Consider the following 18,270-nt stretch of genomic DNA (forward strand, 5'->3'; position numbering starts at 1 on the left):
GGTCCGGACGGGTAAGTCATTTCCTTTTCTGCTGTTGTTTTCCTCCAGGTCAGTGCCCACCAGAAGAAGGGTATTTGGCATGCCATCGCCAAGGAGTTGTGGACCCTGGGGGTCTTTCACAGGCAGAGCACCTACTGCCGCAAGAGATGGGAGGGCCTGCACCGCTGGTCAAAGAAGACGGCAGAGGCCCAGCTGCGGCTGGATTCCCAACGTGGAAGGGGTGCACATCGCACCATGACCCCCCTGATGATCCGCATCCTGGCACTGGCCTATCTGGAATTGGATGGGCGCTTGAGAGCATCACAGCAGCCACAGGGGGTGAGTACAGATTCTGAAAGCTGACTTTGCACGTGTTAGGAGGTAGCTGGGTGGGGGATGTGGGATGTGGGTGCCCCTAGGCCAGGGAGGTCATGGCAGGGTAGGTTCCTTGTTGGACAGGCTCTGGAGCACTCCTACCCCAATGGTGTAAGTGGCCATCTACCACTGGGCAGGGTCCTGTGGGTATCTGCTGTGCAGATGCTGGAGTTAGGCATTGTACCCCATGGGCTGGTGACTGTCTCAGTAAATGGTTGGGCATGGCCTGGTGGATAGTGTTGATCCCTTGATTAGTGTAGGCCAACAGTGTTATTGTTGCTGGCATTGACCAAGTATATCCTTTGTCTCTTCCCCTCCCTTTTTGTTTCGTCACCCTGTCCTTCTGTGCATTGACATCTACTGGCAGAGCAGCAGAGGCACCGGCGACGGAGGAAGCTGCATCCCACATGGGCCTGGAGGCTGAATCCACCCAGGGTGAAGGCACCAGTGGGACGGAGGGCGAGGGGAGCACCACGACGGGGACAGGAGGGGAGACCACAGACAGCGACTCCTACTCCGATGGAAGCTCCCTGGCGGTGGTGGACACCTCTGTGCCCACCCCAACAACAGGTACAGCTGCCACCCCCCCTACCAGCACCGCCCTCCCAGCAGCCCCTCAGCGTGTTTCCTGTGCCCGCTCACCCAAGAGGGTGGGCATCTCCTTCGCCCCAGGCACCTCAGGCCCTGCCCCAGTCAGCCCTGCTGCCCTCAGTGAGGAGGCTATTGACCTCCTGAGATCTCTCACTGTTGAGCAGTCAACCATTCTGAATGCCATCCAGGGTGTCGAGAGGCATTTGCAACAAACAAATGCATACCTGGAGGGCATTCTCTCTGGTGTGGTGGCCCAACAGAGAGCATTTCAGGCTCTGGCCTCAGCACTGATGGCAGCCCTTGTCCCTGTGTCTAGCCTCCCTCCTCCAACTTCCTCTACCCAGACCCAATCCCCTCAACCTCAGCCTATCCCAAGCACACCTTCAGACCAGCATTCACCCAAATCACCACACAAAAGTGGCTCAGGAAAATATAAGCACCACACTTCATCTCACAGGCACTCACACAAGCACCATGCCCATGCAAATACACCAACATCCACTGCCTCCACTGTGTCCCCCTCCTCCTCATCATCCACCCCCCTCCCAGTAGTGTCTACACTCACACCTGCATGCACTACATCTTCATCCACTACATCCATCACCAGCACACCCATCATAAAACACAGCCCTCACGATCAGTCACCACCCCCACAACCATGCACACATGCCCTGTGTCCTCTCCCAGTGTGTCTGTGATCCCTCTTCCCAAAGTACACAAACACAAGCAGATACAGCCATCCACCTCACAACAGCATCTAGCCCATGCACCTTCACCCAAACTCAGCAGACAGACACCTCCTACAACCACTCCCTCTTCCTCCACTTCTAAACCGTCTCCATCTTCTCGCCCCAGTGTGTCTAAAAAACTGTTCCTGGCTAACATTGACCTCTTCCCTACGCCTCCCTCCCTCGTCCTTCCCCTTGGGCCAGGGTGTCCAGATCCCAGGCCAGCACCTCAGCCACCAAGTCGGCCGATGCTGTGGTACCTGCAACTCCCAGACGATCAAAGGGGGCACCCGTCAGGCCAGTCAGTGTGCCACCGACCCCTGCAAAGGACCAACCCATTCTGCCACCTGCCAAGGTGAAGAAGGGGCCAGCATGCAGGACGGCCAAGGAGCATGACCCACACAGCAAGGCCTCCTCCAAAACTCCAGCTGCCAGTGCCAAGGTCCCAGCATCATTGCCAAGGTGATGAAGGGGCAGAAAAGCCAAGGCAGAGCACTTCAGGCCTTGGAGGCTCCAGATGAGGGCCTGGTGCCCACCATCAGAACCAACAGCCCCGCCACCTGTTCCCCGGCAAGCACCACCACAAGCACTGCAGCAAGCACCGCCACAAGCACCGCCGCAAGCAGCACCATCCCCAGTGGGCAGCCGTCCAAGGCTGCAGGAGACGGGCTGGTGCCTCCCTTCACCACTACCAGCACCTGCACCACGGCTAGCATGCCAGCATCCCTGCCACAGGCACCGCCGCAAGAACCGCCACCTGCACCGCCACCTCCCCCGCCGCTGCCACAACAACTGTCAGCAGCAGCATCCCCAGTGGGCAGCCATCCGAGGCTGCAGGAGACGGCCTGGAGCCTCCCCCACCACTGAAAGCACCCCCACCAGCACCGGCACTACCACCAGTTTGCAGCCTTAGTCGCCGCAGGATGGAGTTTGGCACTGCCTCCATGGAGTATCATGCAACCTGTTCCCTGCAAATCCTGTGCCTCAGACACCCAGGTGGGGGAATGTGAACTGCTGCACCCCAAGTGCTGCATCACTGGGCACAAAGCCCCCTCCAGAACCAATGGAGAAATGCATCAACTTACCCAATCCCTGGCAGGATGAAGCACACTGGGCACAAAGCCCTCTCCAGAACCAGTGGAGAAATGCATCCACTCACCCCATCCTTGGCAGGGTGAAGCACACTGGGCACAAATCCCCCTCCAGAACCAGTGGAAAAATGCATCCACTCACCCAATCCTTGGCAGGATGAAGCATGCTGGGCACAAAGCCCCCTCCAGAACCAGTGGAGAAATGCATCCACACACCCCATCCTTGGCAGGATGAAGCACACTGGGCACAAAGCCCTCTCCAGAACCAGTGGAGAAATGCATCCACTCACCCAATCCTTGGCAGGATAAAGCACATTGGGCACAAAGCCCCCTCCAGAACCAGTGGAGAAGCCGCCCACTAGAGAGACTGTGGCCTTGCACTCCCCAGGACCAAGCAGTGGGCAAACCACCCACTTGAGAGACTGTGGCCTTGCACTTCTATGACCAAGCAGTGGGCAACCCACCCACTAGAGAGACTGTGGCCTTGCACTCCCCAGGAGCAAGCAGTGGGCAATGAGCCCCCTTGAGGAGCAGTGCCGTTGTACCATCTTCGGGCTGAGGAGCCCCCCCTTTCCCGTCCCCCTGAGGTGCATGTGTGTTTACGACCTGATGTCCCTGCAGGGCTCTCTTCGTATTGAGGCAGGAGTCAAGTGTGGGCTTGGCCCATGATTTTTGGCTGAGTGGGCCACAGACATTTGCAAAGGACAGTGTACGGCCTTCTGTACATATTGTAAATATTTGTATATACTGTTTTTCTGTATTCGTCAAGTATATCTGCATAGTTCAAAATATCACTGATTTAACATAATTCCTTTTGTCTATGCGTTCTTCCAGGGGGTAACGGGGTGTAAATGTACTGTTGTTGCATGTGTTTGTGTGCATAGTGTTGTGGGTGAGGGTAGGGGTGTTGCGTGTGTGTGTCACTTTCTTTTTCCTCCCCCATCCATTGTGTGCTAGGTGCAGTACTCACCGTGGTCGTCGCCGCCACCTTTGATATTCCTCGTGTATGAGGAGGTAGACCTGCAGCTCGGGCTCCATGGCGTCCTGATTCTTCATTGATTGTCGAGAGGTGAGTGGTTTCCCTTCCAAAGACTGTTTCCGTCATGCTTTTGATGTCGTTGGTACCGCCCCGGGAAAGCTGGGGGATTGGCGGGTTGTAATAGGGTGGGCGGTACATTGTCCGCTGTGGTGTTTTTTGGTACCGCCGTGGCGGTCGGTGTATTAAAGTGGCTGTATGGTTTAGCGGTTTCCGCCGTGGTTGTGATCCCATTTTTTTTACCACTGGCATTACTGCCACTTTAACACCGACCGCCAGGTGTGTAATGAGGGCCTAATTCTTTAAAAATTCATATCTCTGGTTCCCCTTACCCGATTTTAATTGTTTTGGTGTTATTTTAAAGATAGAAATATGCTGTATGGTTATAAATAGGTGTTGGGTTTTATTGTGTTTTCTGTTTTATTTATTTACTGTTTTGTGATTTTTAAACACTTTACACACTTGTCTCCTAAATTAAGTTTTAACACTCATTGCCAAGCTACCAAGGGTTGAGCTGGGTTTCATTTATTGAGACCTAACTAGACCTAAGTGGGGGTCTTCGTCCATCATACCTCATGGTGCTAGATTATAATGACTGCAGTTAATGAACAGCAAGTAACCAAAGGATCTCAGTGTTGAAGCAGGAACTAACTTACTTATCTACACAAAATAAAACTCTGTCATCTGCATGTTACACAATGTGCTTTGCGGGTTACCCATTAACCCTCTTTGTTACTGTGAGTCAGAACTGAATCTGGAGAAAACACAGATATCTCCAGCAGGTGCATTATTCACCATAGTTATTTCACCTTTGTTCATTTTCCCTGAGATTTACCTGGGATTCCCTGGGCATACAAAGATCTTTGCACCAGGTCCCCTAACCCCATAAGATATTTTAAAAATTAAGCACTTGCGACCAGTTAAGCCAGAACAGACTGACTGTCATGTTTCTCCTTGTTACCATTATTTTTGTGGAAGGGTTTAATCCGTTGGGTGCCTGGGACGTAACAGTTACATCCTGGGCAGCACCACTCGGGTGCCCAGGACATAAATGTTATGTCCTACACCAGGCCCATGGTAGGAGCATCAGAGGTTGCCTCCCATCGCACTGGAAGCTCAGCTTTCAGTGTGACCGAGGTGAAACAGATTACTTTCTCCTCGGTACAGGGGCATGGGAGGTCAGGGAGGCATAAAAAGAAAAGGAAAGGCTTTTCCATTCCCTTTCATGTCTCTCTGAGTATTCCTGCAGCCCGATCGCAAAGCAATCGGCTGCTTGAATGCCACTAGACACCAGGGATTTTTGTTTTGGTTGTTTTCATTTACAAAGGGAGCGACCCCTTAGGCAAGCGTCACTCCCCAGATGGTAATTTTTTTATTCTGCTCCACCCCCACTTGGGGCAGATTGCCCTATATTAATTAGGCCAATCTGCCCCCTGTGGGGTAGAAGCCACTAGACACCAGGAATTTTTGTTTTGTTTACAATGATACGGGGAGTGACCCCTTTGCAAGGGTCACTACACAGGAGGCAATTTTTTTTATTAGGCCTTTTCTACCCCCCGAGGGTATACCGACCAATATTAATTAGGCCGATCTGCCCCAATTTCACACTAGGGGAGCCACCCTTTAGGCAAGGGTCGTTCCCCTGTAGGGCAAATTTATTTTAAGCCATTTCTGCCCCGTTGGGGGTAGATCGGCCTATTTTAATTTGCCGATCTTCCCCAAAGGGGGGCAGAAACCCCTAGGCACCAGGTATATTTTTTTTATTTTTTTTATTTACAGATATGGCGTTACCCCTTAGGCGAGGGTTGCTCCCCTGGGGGGGGGGAATTTAATTTAGGCTATTTCTGCCCGCAGATCGGCCTATTTTTCTTATGCCAATCTGCCACCAAGGGGGGCACGAACCACTAGACACCAGGGACTTCTTTTTTTGCACCAGTTTACCCTTGGTGAGCAAATTTATTTTAGGCCATTTCTGCCACCCTTGGGGTCAGATCAGCCCATCTGCCCCCAGGTGGGCAGAAAGCCCACCAGACACCAGGGAAGAATTGTTTTTAAAAAAAAGAGGCTATGGGTATGGCCCTACCCCCACCCCTCAATAAATACAGACAAAGATCTTCCACCCGCCGGTGGCCAGATGGGGCAATTACCTCTGATCCACTCCCTGGGGGGGGGGGGGCAGAAAGCCTACTAGATGCCAGGGAATAAAAAAAAAAAAAAATACTGGGGTTGTAGCTACCAACCAGTATGGGCATGGTATGCCCCCTGCCCCCGCACACTAAAAGATCTTATCCCAACAGCAAGCCAGAGGACATTCGATTATTTGGGGTTTTGGTTTTAAGTTTGGGCCATGACAGATTGGCTAACTCTCAAAATTGTATCACTTGGAATGGTGAGGGATGCACTTTTTAGACTTTGGAACACTGATATGTAGAAAAATCTACTAGACCATGACCCATCTGAAAACTAAACATCTGGTGAGTCCAGGGTGGTGTGCTTCACATGCACCCGCACCATTTTCCTACCCACAATGCCCTTCAAACCTCCAACGTTGCTTGTAATAACACATTTTCCCCACATTTTTGTGATGGAACCTTCCGGAATCTGCAGGAATCGGAAAAAATTCCTACCACTCAGCATTGTCGCACCTATACCGTTAAAAAAAAATTCTGCACCACTTGTGGGCCTAAAAACATTTTTTTCCCAAAATGCCCTTCTGGACCTGCTTTGGGTTAATTTCAATATGTTTTTGGCTCTTCCCTGTTAGAGGCACTTGGCCTACCTACACAAGTGAAGAATCATTTTTATGGGGAGACTGAGGGGAGGTTGGGAGGTTGGAAATTTGTGCGAGTGCAGTGATCCCACACAGAAATGTGGGACATTTTTTATTTTTTTAGCTAAATTTGAGGTTTGCTGAGGATTCTGAGTAAGAAAACACTGGGGGATCCACCCAGGTCACACCCCGCTGGACTCCCTCAGGTGTCTAGTTTACAGAAATGTTTGGGGTTAGTAGGTTTCCATAAATGGCTGCTGAGCCCAGGACCAAAACCGCAGGTGCCCCACGCAAAAACTGGCAGTTCTGTATTTGATCATTTTGATGTGTCCACGTAGTGTTTTGGGGCATTTCCTGTCACGGGCACTAGGCCTACCCACACAAGTGAGGTACAATTTTTATCAGGAGACCTGGGGGAATGCTGGGTAGAAGGAAGTTTGTACCTTCCCTCAGATTCCAGAACTTTTCAGCACCGAAATGTGAGGAAAAGGTAGCAAATTATGAGGTTTGCTAAGGATTCTGGGTAACAGAACCTGGTGAGAGCACCACAAGTTACCCCATCCTGGGTTCCCCTAGGTTTCTACTTTTCAGAAATGTCCAGGTTTGCCAGGTTGTCCTAGGTGCTGGCTGAGCTAGAGGCCAAAATCCACAGTTAGGCAATTTGTATTTTTTGGGAAAATGTGATGTGTCTATGTTGTGTTTTGGGGCATTTCCTGTCACGGGCACTAGGCCTTCCCACACAAGTGAGGTACCATTTTTATCGGGAGACTTGGAGAAATGCTGGGTGGAAGGAAATGTGTGCCTCCTCTCAGATTCCAGAACTTTCTATCCCCGAAATGTGAGGAAAAATGTTTTTTTGCCAAATAATGAAGTTTGCAAAGGATTCTGGGTAACAGAACCTGGTGAGAGCCCCACAAGTCACCCCATCCTGGATTCCCCTAGGTGTCTAGTTTTCAAAATGCACAGATTTGGTATGTTTCCTGAGCTAGAGGCCAAAATCCACAGCTAGACACTTTCCAAAAAACAAGTCAGATTTCATTGTAAAAATGTGATGTGTCCATGTTGCGTTTCCTGTTGTGGGCATTAGGCCTACTCACGCAAGTGAGGTACCATTTTTATAGGGAGACTTGGGGAAACACAGAATAGAAGAACAAGTGTTATTCCCCCTTGTCTTTTTCTACATTTTCTCCTTCCAAATGTAAGACAGCATGTAAAAAAAGACGTCTATTTGAGAAATGCCCTGTAATTCACATTCTAGTATGGGTGCCCTGGAATTCAGAGATGTGCAAATAACCACTGATTCTCAACACCTTATCTGGTGTCCATTTTGGAAATTCAAAGGTTTCCTTGATACCTATTTTTCACACTTTATATTTCAGCAAATGCATTGCTGTATACCTGGTATACAATGAAAACCCATTGGAAGGTGCAGCTCATATAGTTGCTCTGGGTACCTTGGGGTCTTGATGAATCTACAAACCCTATACATCCTCAGAACCAAAAGCGTCCAGCAGACATAACAGTATATTGCGGTTGAAAATCTGACATCGCAGGTAAAAGTTACAGAGTAGAACGTGGAGAGAAATGGCTGTTTTTTTCACCTTAATTTCAATATTTTTTCATTCAGCTGTTATTTTCTGTAGGAGAACCTTGTCAAAAATACACAAATGACCCCTTGCTTAATTCAGAATCTAGTCTACTTTTCAGAAATGTTTAGCTGTCCGCGATCCAGCATTGGTTTCACACCCATTTCTGTCACTAACTGGAAAGAGGCTAAACGCACAAAAAAATACTAAAAATGGGGTATGTCCCAGTAAGATGCCAAAACTGTGTTGGAAAATGTGGTTTTCTGATTCAAGTCTGCCTGTTCCGGAAGGATGGGAAGATGGTGATTGTAGCACCACAAACCCTTTGCTGATGCCATTTTCAGGGAAAAAACACAAGCCTTCTTCTGCAGCCCCTTTTCTCCAATTTCTTTTAAAAAAAAGAAATGTTTGCTGTATTTTGGCTAATTTCTTGGTCTCCTTTAGGGGCACTCACAAACTCTGGGTACCTCTAGAATCCCTAGGATGTTGGAAAAAAGGATGCAAATTTGGTGTGAGTAGCTTATGTGGATAAAAAGTTGTGAGGGCCTAAGCGCGAACTGCCCTAAATAGCCAAAAACCTGAAGGGGGAAACCGCCTGGCAGTGAAGTGTTTAAAAAAAGAAAACAAGTACAAATTCATTATCAATATTATCATGCTGCCCCTCATGACATCAACTCCTTTTCACTGCCTCATCCTGACCCTCAATTTATGCGTTTGAGTTGTAGAGTCTTCCAACTCCAGCACTTCTGTAAGGATCACACACAGGGCAGTAGCAGGGCTTTAAAAACTGTTTCAAGCTTGAATCTTGTCTTCCCTTTAATTTTTTCCAGAATGCCCAGCACCATAAATTCAGAAGAACTTAGCACAAAGAAAATAGAAAAACGTCTACCTAGCAATTCCCCCAAAATACAGTATGCTAGGAAGCTTGAAGATCAACATTTGTCGCACATAGAAGGAGCAAGCCAACAAATTAACAGGGAGAGCCGAGCCAGAGCCTTGCTTAGATCTCTGAGCCTGTGCATGAGCCAAGCCCCTGAAAATGTTTAGCAAGTAAATTATACAACAAACATATTAGAATATGGTAAGGTGTATTTCTTAACATGCATAAATGTTTCACCTAAGTACATCATAATACTTCACTGCATTGAGAAGGATTTACCAAAAGCGAAGGTCTTTATCCCCTTGCACGCCACGGACATAATGGTTACGTCTGTGGCGGCGCCTCTCAAGCGCCACGGACGCAACCATCACGTCCATGTAAAGGTCCTTGGGGAAAGCGCTAGCGCTCCCCGGAGGGCACCCCCCCACCCCCGCAGGTCACGATTGGGTAGGGAATCGCTTCCCCTGCCACCACCCCAATGACGTCAGCGCCCACTGATATCATTAAACGGTGCAAAGACGCGCTGGAAGCCATTTGCTTCCTGTGCGTCCAGAAGAAATGGAGGTGAGTTTTACCTCCTGGGAGAGGGAATCCCTGTAAAAGAGGCATCTGGGGAAAGGAAAGGGTTTTCATTTCCCTCGATGTCTCTTTTAGCATTCCTGCTGCTCGATTTCATTGCAGGAAAGCCCACTAGACACCAGGGAATTAGAGTGTGTGTGCATGTGTTTGCAGTGTGGGAGAGTGACCCCCTTGGGCGAGGGTCGCTCTCTTTGGGGGCCAATGTATTTTTCACCAGCCTTTTATTTTTAGGCCAATCTTCACCCATGGGGGGCAGAAAGCCACTAGAAACCAGAGATTGTATTTTTGGCTGATTTGTTTTGTATTGGGGGGGCGGCCCCTTGGGCAAGGATCACCCCCAAAGGGCAAAAAGCACTATTGGGCAGTTCTGACCCCCCCTTGGGGCAGATTAGTCTATTTTTTTAGGCCCATCTGCCCCCCTTCCTGTGCCCTCTTGGATAATGCACCTGTGATACCAAGAGACTGGACTCTACATGGACTTTCCTCCACCATCACCCCAGCCCCTTGCACATACCCCTATACTTATTAGCACATAAATAAACCCCCTTGAAACAAATACCAATCTGGAGTCAGTCTAATGATTCACAAATGTATTAGTACAACATTGTTAAAGCATTGCAACGTATATGTACAGTAAAATATACTACAGGATGACCTTAGATGGGCAGCAGTACATAGAACAGGAGCCAGAATGGGGCACAGTGATCTGAAAATAGAGAATCCAAAGGGAACAGTCAGTGGCCATAGACATAGGGTAAGAGGCTGCCTTGTACATTGTCCAACAGATTACTGAAATGTTAAATGGAGTTACAGTCTCTTACCTGTGTGTCACTGTAAGTACTGCTGTATTATGTTTGTTCTGTTGTCCACATCTTCTTCCTCTGCCTCCTCTTCGTCACTGTCCATAGGCTCCACTGCTGCCACAAGACCATCTCCAGGCACATCCTCCTGCCGAAAAGGCACCTCGCATCTCAAGGCCAGGTTGTGCAACATACAGCTTGCCACCTTCTTAGGTGAGTAGTACAGAGATCCACCTGTCAGATGGAGGCACTGGAACCTGGCCTTCAGGAGGCTGAAGGTCCTTTCTATAATCCTCCTTGTACGCCCATGTGCTGCATTGCAACATTCCTCTGCCCTTGTCCTGGATTTCCTCACTGGGGTCAGTAGAAATGAGAGGCTGGGGTAACCAGAGTCACCTGTAAATACAGGGTGACAACTGTTAGGCACACACTAACCCTTAGGGGCAATCCCATACCCAGACATACACATATACTCGGTGGGGACCTTTGGCTCAGCTATTAGCCACACCCAGTGCCTCTGGAGTTGGCCCATCACATATCGGATGCTGCTGTTTCTCAATATAAAGGCGTCATTCACAGAGCCAGGATATTTGGCATTCACATGGGAGATGTACTGGTCCGCCAAACACACCATCTGCACATTCATCGAGTGATAGCTTTTTCCATTCCTGTAAACCTGTTCATTTATCTTGGGGGGGACACAAATGTTACATGTGTACCATCAATGGCACCAATGATGTTAGAGATATGTCCTGGGGCATAAAAGTCATCCTTCACTGTGGCCAAATCCTCCACCTGGTGTAACACGATGTAGCTGTGCATGTGTTTCAGCAGGGCAGACAACACTCTGGTCAACAGGTTGAAGAACATTGGCTGAGACATCCTTGATGCCATGGCCACTGTTATTTGGAAGGAACCACTTGCCAGGAAATGGAGCACTGACAGTGCCTGCACTAGAGGGGGGATTCCTGTGGGCTGGCAGATAGCTGACATCAGGTCTGACTCCAATTGGGCACACAGTTCTAGGATTGTGGCACAATCAAGTCTGTATGTGATGATAATGTGTCTGTCATCCATTGTTGCAAGGTCCACCAGGGTTCTGTACACTGGAGGATTTTCTGGAACACGGAGCAGGGGTAGGTTATCCACCCGTGGCCACACGAGTGGGTTGACTATACAAGCCTGGATCACTGATGCTTATCGCTATCCCGATGGGGCCCATCCTTTAATACAAGGAGGGTTTTTGTGGTACGAAGAATTCCCGTATTGGGTTATAACATGTGGATTAGGTAAGTTTTTTGGTCCTGACGAATCGCACCGATCTTAACAGACATTTTTTGCGAGAAACATGTTGACCCCGATGATAGAAGTATAGTTAGTTCTGTACTCTAACTCTCCACATTCCCCCAATTCAGGGACTGACTTTTTTTTTTTCTGAGGGTGGACTAGACATTACTTCTAATCCTTACCCACACTCTGTTTTTAATCATGACAGGGGTCTTGGTTGATTAAATACGATATTTCCAGACTTCTAGCCATTTTTATTTTCACATACCCATATACCAATCCCACATAATAGCACTCAGCTACCGGCATTCTTTACACTTAAAAGATCTCCGGCAAAGAGCCCCCATGAGGGGCCCGTCAGGCATTGCAGTGCAGCCCTGACGAGGAGCAAAAGCACGATGATGAAGCATGGCACCATTTGGTGAGTGAGGGCTCTTGTTCTAATAAGAGAAGACTCATAGACTCTATTACTTACTGTTTACATTTGTATTAGTCTATTGGCTGGAACTGTGTACTTTTGTTTTTTTGGTATTATGATGGGAGTACCGTACACAGGACCAACTTTTCTCTAAACACTCCCGATATATTAGCCCTTCTTTGTTTGTATTCGACACTGGAGGATGCCGCCATCTCATATTCTGCCTCAGTGGTTGAAGTCTATGGAAGAGAACGGTGAGCAGAGGGTCATATTTCCACATCTATTGCACTAATGCTGATTAATTTACATTACAGAAGCAGTATGTGAACTCGAGAGTCAGTTGATGTACCAATGTCTGCTGTGACGCAGTTAGGTGCCATGCCCTGTGTCCCCCCTGAAATGGCGGCTGCCTGACCTGTGAGGAGGGACAAGTGGAAATGAGGTAATTGCGCTGGTGTTCTGCACCACCGCACAACTTCGCATTGGTTATTATTGGGCTCTATGGGTTCCAGGAGCCAATGTCGATGTACGGCGGCGGTGACGGTACACACCGCCACGGACGTGACCGCCGTTTTCTAACTATTCACTAACTTGCTACCCTCAACAGGAGAGGACCTACACTGCAAGTGCTGCTGTGACCTGTGTCTGGAAGCGACAAAGGCTCATGTGTGTGGGGAAAAGGCCTCTGCCTTCACTGCAGAGGAGTTGGAGAAACTGGCGGATGGGGTCCTACTCTAGTACACTCTACGGTCCTCCAGACAAACAGGTGATTACACTGTGAGCATGATATGATGCGTGGGTCATGAATGTTTGGAGTGCTGTGGATGTAAGCCACATGTTGGGGGGTGCTGAGGCATCCTGGCAAGAGTGCAGCATGTAAGGTGGTCAGTATATGTGCATCAGGGCATGGGTAGAAACTGGTGGGCAATGAGTATGACGGTCCGGACGGGTAAGTCATTTCCTTTTCTGCTGTTGTTTTCCTCCAGGTCAGTGCCCACCAGAAGAAGGGTATTTGGCATGCCATCGCCAAGGAGTTGTGGACCCTGGGGGTCTTTCACAGGCAGAGCACCTACTGCCGCAAGAGATGGGAGGGCCTGCACCGCTGGTCAAAGAAGACGGCAGAGGCCCAGCTGCGGCTGGATTCCCAACGTGGAAGGGGTGCACATCGCACCATGACCCCCCTGATGATCCGCATCCTGGCACTGGCCTATCTGGAATTGGATGGGCGCTTGAGAGCATCACAGCAGCCACAGGGGGTGAGTACAGATTCTGAAAGCTGACTTTGCACGTGTTAGGAGGTAGCTGGGTGGGGGATGTGGGATGTGGGTGCCCCTAGGCCAGGGAGGTCATGGCAGGGTAGGTCCCTTGTTGGACAGGCTCTGGAGCACTCCTACCCCAATGGTGTAAGTGGCCATCTACCACTGGGCAGGGTCCTGTGGGTATCTGCTGTGCAGATGCTGGAGTTAGGCATTGTACCCCATGGGCTGGTGACTGTCTCAGTAAATGGTTGGGCATGGCCTGGTGGATAGTGTTGATCCCTTGATTAGTGTAGGCCAACAGTGTTATTGTTGCTGGCATTGACCAAGTATATCCTTTGTCTCTTCCCCTCCCTTTTTGTTTCGTCACCCTGTCCTTCTGTGCATTGACATCTACTGGCAGAGCAGCAGAGGCACCGGCGACGGAGGAAGCTGCATCCCACATGGGCCTGGAGGCTGAATCCACCCAGGGTGAAGGCACCAGTGGGACGGAGGGCGAGGGGAGCACCACGACGGGGACAGGAGGGGAGACCACAGACAGCGACTCCTACTCCGATGGAAGCTCCCTGGCGGTGGTGGACACCTCTGTGCCCACCCCAACAACAGGTACAGCTGCCACCCCCCCTACCAGCACCGCCCTCCCAGCAGCCCCTCAGCGTGTTTCCTGTGCCCGCTCACCCAAGAGGGTGGGCATCTCCTTCGCCCCAGGCACCTCAGGCCCTGCCCCAGTCAGCCCTGCTGCCCTCAGTGAGGAGGCTATTGACCTCCTGAGATCTCTCACTGTTGAGCAGTCAACCATTCTGAATGCCATCCAGGGTGTCGAGAGGCATTTGCAACAAACAAATGCATACCTGGAGGGCATTCACTCTGGTGTGGTGGCCCAACAGAGAGCATTTCAGGCTCTGGCCTCAGCACTGATGGCAGCCCTTGTCCCTGTGTCTAGCCTCCCTCCTCCAACTTCCTCTACCCAGACCCAATCCCCTCAACCTCAGCCTATCCCAAGCACACCTTCAGACCAGCATTCACCCAAATCACCACACAAAAGTGGCTCAGGAAAATATAAGCACCACACTTCATCTCACAGGCACTCACACAAGCACCATGCCCATGCAAATACACCAACATCCACTGCCTCCACTGTGTCCCCCTCCTCCTCATCATCCACCCCCCTCCCAGTAGTGTCTACACTCACACCTGCATGCACTACATCTTCATCCACTACATCCATCACCAGCACACCCATCATAAAACACAGCCCTCACGATCAGTCACCACCCCCACAACCATGCACACATGCCCTGTGTCCTCTCCCAGTGTGTCTGTGATCCCTCTTCCCAAAGTACACAAACACAAGCAGATACAGCCATCCACCTCACAACAGCATCTAGCCCATGCACCTTCACCCAAACTCAGCAGACAGACACCTCCTACAACCACTCCCTCTTCCTCCACTTCTAAACCGTCTCCATCTTCTCGCCCCAGTGTGTCTAAAAAACTGTTCCTGGCTAACATTGACCTCTTCCCTACGCCTCCCTCCCTCGTCGTTCCCCTTGGGCCAGGGTGTCCAGATCCCAGGCCAGCACCTCAGCCACCAAGTCGGCCGACGCTGTGGTACCTGCAACTCCCAGACGATCAAAGGGGGCACCCGTCAGGCCAGTCAGTGTGCCACCGACCCCTGCAAAGGACCAACCCATTCTGCCACCTGCCAAGGTGAAGAAGGGGCCAGCATGCAGGACGGCCAAGGAGCATGACCCACCCAGCAAGGCCTCCTCCAAAACTCCAGCTGCCAGTGCCAAGGTCCCAGCATCATTGCCAAGGTGATGAAGGGGCAGAAAAGCCAAGGCAGAGCACTTCAGGCCTTGGAGGCTCCAGATGAGGGCCTGGTGCCCACCATCAGAACCAACAGCCCCGCCACCTGTTCCCCGGCAAGCACCACCACAAGCACTGCAGCAAGCACCGCCACAAGCACCGCCGCAAGCAGCACCATCCCCAGTGGGCAGCCGTCCAAGGCTGCAGGAGACGGGCTGGTGCCTCCCTTCACCACTACCAGCACCTGCACCACGGCTAGCATGCCAGCATCCCTGCCACAGGCACCGCCGCAAGAACCGCCACCTGCACCGCCACCTCCCCCGCCGCTGCCACAACAACTGTCAGCAGCAGCATCCCCAGTGGGCAGCCATCCGAGGCTGCAGGAGACGGCCTGGAGCCTCCCCCACCACTGAAAGCACCCCCACCAGCACCGGCACTACCACCAGTTTGCAGCCTTAGTCGCCGCAGGATGGAGTTTGGCACTGCCTCCATGGAGTATCATGCAACCTGTTCCCTGCAAATCCTGTGCCTCAGACACCCAGGTGGGGGAATGTGAACTGCTGCACCCCAAGTGCTGCATCACTGGGCACAAAGCCCCCTCCAGAACCAATGGAGAAATGCATCAACTTACCCAATCCCTGGCAGGATGAAGCACACTGGGCACAAAGCCCTCTCCAGAACCAGTGGAGAAATGCATCCACTCACCCCATCCTTGGCAGGGTGAAGCACACTGGGCACAAATCCCCCTCCAGAACCAGTGGAAAAATGCATCCACTCACCCAATCCTTGGCAGGATGAAGCATGCTGGGCACAAAGCCCCCTCCAGAACCAGTGGAGAAATGCATCCACACACCCCATCCTTGGCAGGATGAAGCACACTGGGCACAAAGCCCTCTCCAGAACCAGTGGAGAAATGCATCCACTCACCCAATCCTTGGCAGGATAAAGCACATTGGGCACAAAGCCCCCTCCAGAACCAGTGGAGAAGCCGCCCACTAGAGAGACTGTGGCCTTGCACTCCCCAGGACCAAGCAGTGGGCAAACCACCCACTTGAGAGACTGTGGCCTTGCACTTCTATGACCAAGCAGTGGGCAACCCACCCACTAGAGAGACTGTGGCCTTGCACTCCCCAGGAGCAAGCAGTGGGCAATGAGCCCCCTTGAGGAGCAGTGCCGTTGTACCATCTTCGGGCTGAGGAGCCCCCCCTTCCCCGTCCCCCTGAGGTGCATGTGTGTTTACGACCTGATGTCCCTGCAGGGCTCTCTTCGTATTGAGGCAGGAGTCAAGTGTGGGCTTGGCCCATGATTTTTGGCTGAGTGGGCCACAGACATTTGCAAAGGACAGTGTACGGCCTTCTGTACATATTGTAAATATTTGTATATACTGTTTTTCTGTATTCGTCAAGTATATCTGCATAGTTCAAAATATCACTGATTTAACATAATTCCTTTTGTCTATGCGTTCTTCCAGGGGGTAACGGGGTGTAAATGTACTGTTGTTGCATGTGTTTGTGTGCATAGTGTTGTGGGTGAGGGTAGGGGTGTTGCGTGTGTGTGTCACTTTCTTTTTCCTCCCCCATCCATTGTGTGCTAGGTGCAGTACTCACCGTGGTCATCGCCGCCACCTTTGATATTCCTCGTGTATGAGGAGGTAGACCTGCAGCTCGGGCTCCATGGCGTCCTGATTCTTCATTGATTGTCGAGAGGTGAGTGGTTTCCCTTCCAAAGACTGTTTCCGTCATGCTTTTGATGTCGTTGGTACCGCCCCGGGAAAGCTGGGGGATTGGCGGGTTGTAATAGGGTGGGCGGTACATTGTCCGCTGTGGTGTTTTTTGGTACCGCCGTGGCGGTCGGTGTATTAAAGTGGCTGTATGGTTTAGCGGTTTCCGCCGTGGTTGTGATCCCATTTTTTTTACCACTGGCATTACTGCCACTTTAACACCGACCGCCAGGTGTGTAATGAGGGCCTAATTCTTTAAAAATTCATATCTCTGGTTCCCCTTACCCGATTTTAATTGTTTTGGTGTTATTTTAAAGATAGAAATATGCTGTATGGTTATAAATAGGTGTTGGGTTTTATTGTGTTTTCTGTTTTATTTATTTACTGTTTTGTGATTTTTAAACACTTTACACACTTGTCTCCTAAATTAAGTTTTAACACTCATTGCCAAGCTACCAAGGGTTGAGCTGGGTTTCATTTATTGAGACCTAACTAGACCTAAGTGGGGGTCTTCGTCCATCATACCTCATGGTGCTAGATTATAATGACTGCAGTTAATGAACAGCAAGTAACCAAAGGATCTCAGTGTTAAAGCAGGAACTAACTTACTTATCTACACAAAATAAAACTCTGTCATCTGCATGTTACACAATGTGCTTTGCGGGTTACCCATTAACCCTCTTTGTTACTGTGAGTCAGAACTGAATCTGGAGAAAACACAGATATCTCCAGCAGGTGCATTATTCACCATAGTTATTTCACCTTTGTTCATTTTCCCTGAGATTTACCTGGGATTCCCTGGGCATACAAAGATCTTTGCACCAGGTCCCCTAACCCGATAAGATATTTTAAAAATTAAGCACTTGCGACCAGTTAAGCCAGAACAGACTGACTGTCATGTTTCTCCTTGTTACCATTATTTTTGTGGAAGGGTTTAATCCGTTGGGTGCCTGGGACGTAACAGTTACATCCTGGGCAGCACCACTCGGGTGCCCAGGACATAAATGTTATGTCCTACACCAGGCCCATGGTAGGAGCATCAGAGGTTGCCTCCCATCGCACTGGAAGCTCAGCTTTCAGTGTGACCGAGGTGAAACAGATTACTTTCTCCTCGGTACAGGGGCATGGGAGGTCAGGGAGGCATAAAAAGAAAAGGAAAGGCTTTTCCATTCCCTTTCATGTCTCTCTGAGTATTCCTGCAGCCCGATCGCAAAGCAATCGGCTGCTTGAATGCCACTAGACACCAGGGATTTTTGTTTTGGTTGTTTTCATTTACAAAGGGAGCGACCCCTTAGGCAAGCGTCACTCCCCAGATGGTAATTTTTATATTCTGCTCCACCCCCACTTGGGGCAGATTGCTCTATA

The sequence above is a fragment of the Pleurodeles waltl genome, chromosome 3_1 (assembly GCF_031143425.1).
Source record: "Pleurodeles waltl isolate 20211129_DDA chromosome 3_1, aPleWal1.hap1.20221129, whole genome shotgun sequence".
Lineage (NCBI taxonomy): Eukaryota > Metazoa > Chordata > Amphibia > Caudata > Salamandridae > Pleurodeles > Pleurodeles waltl.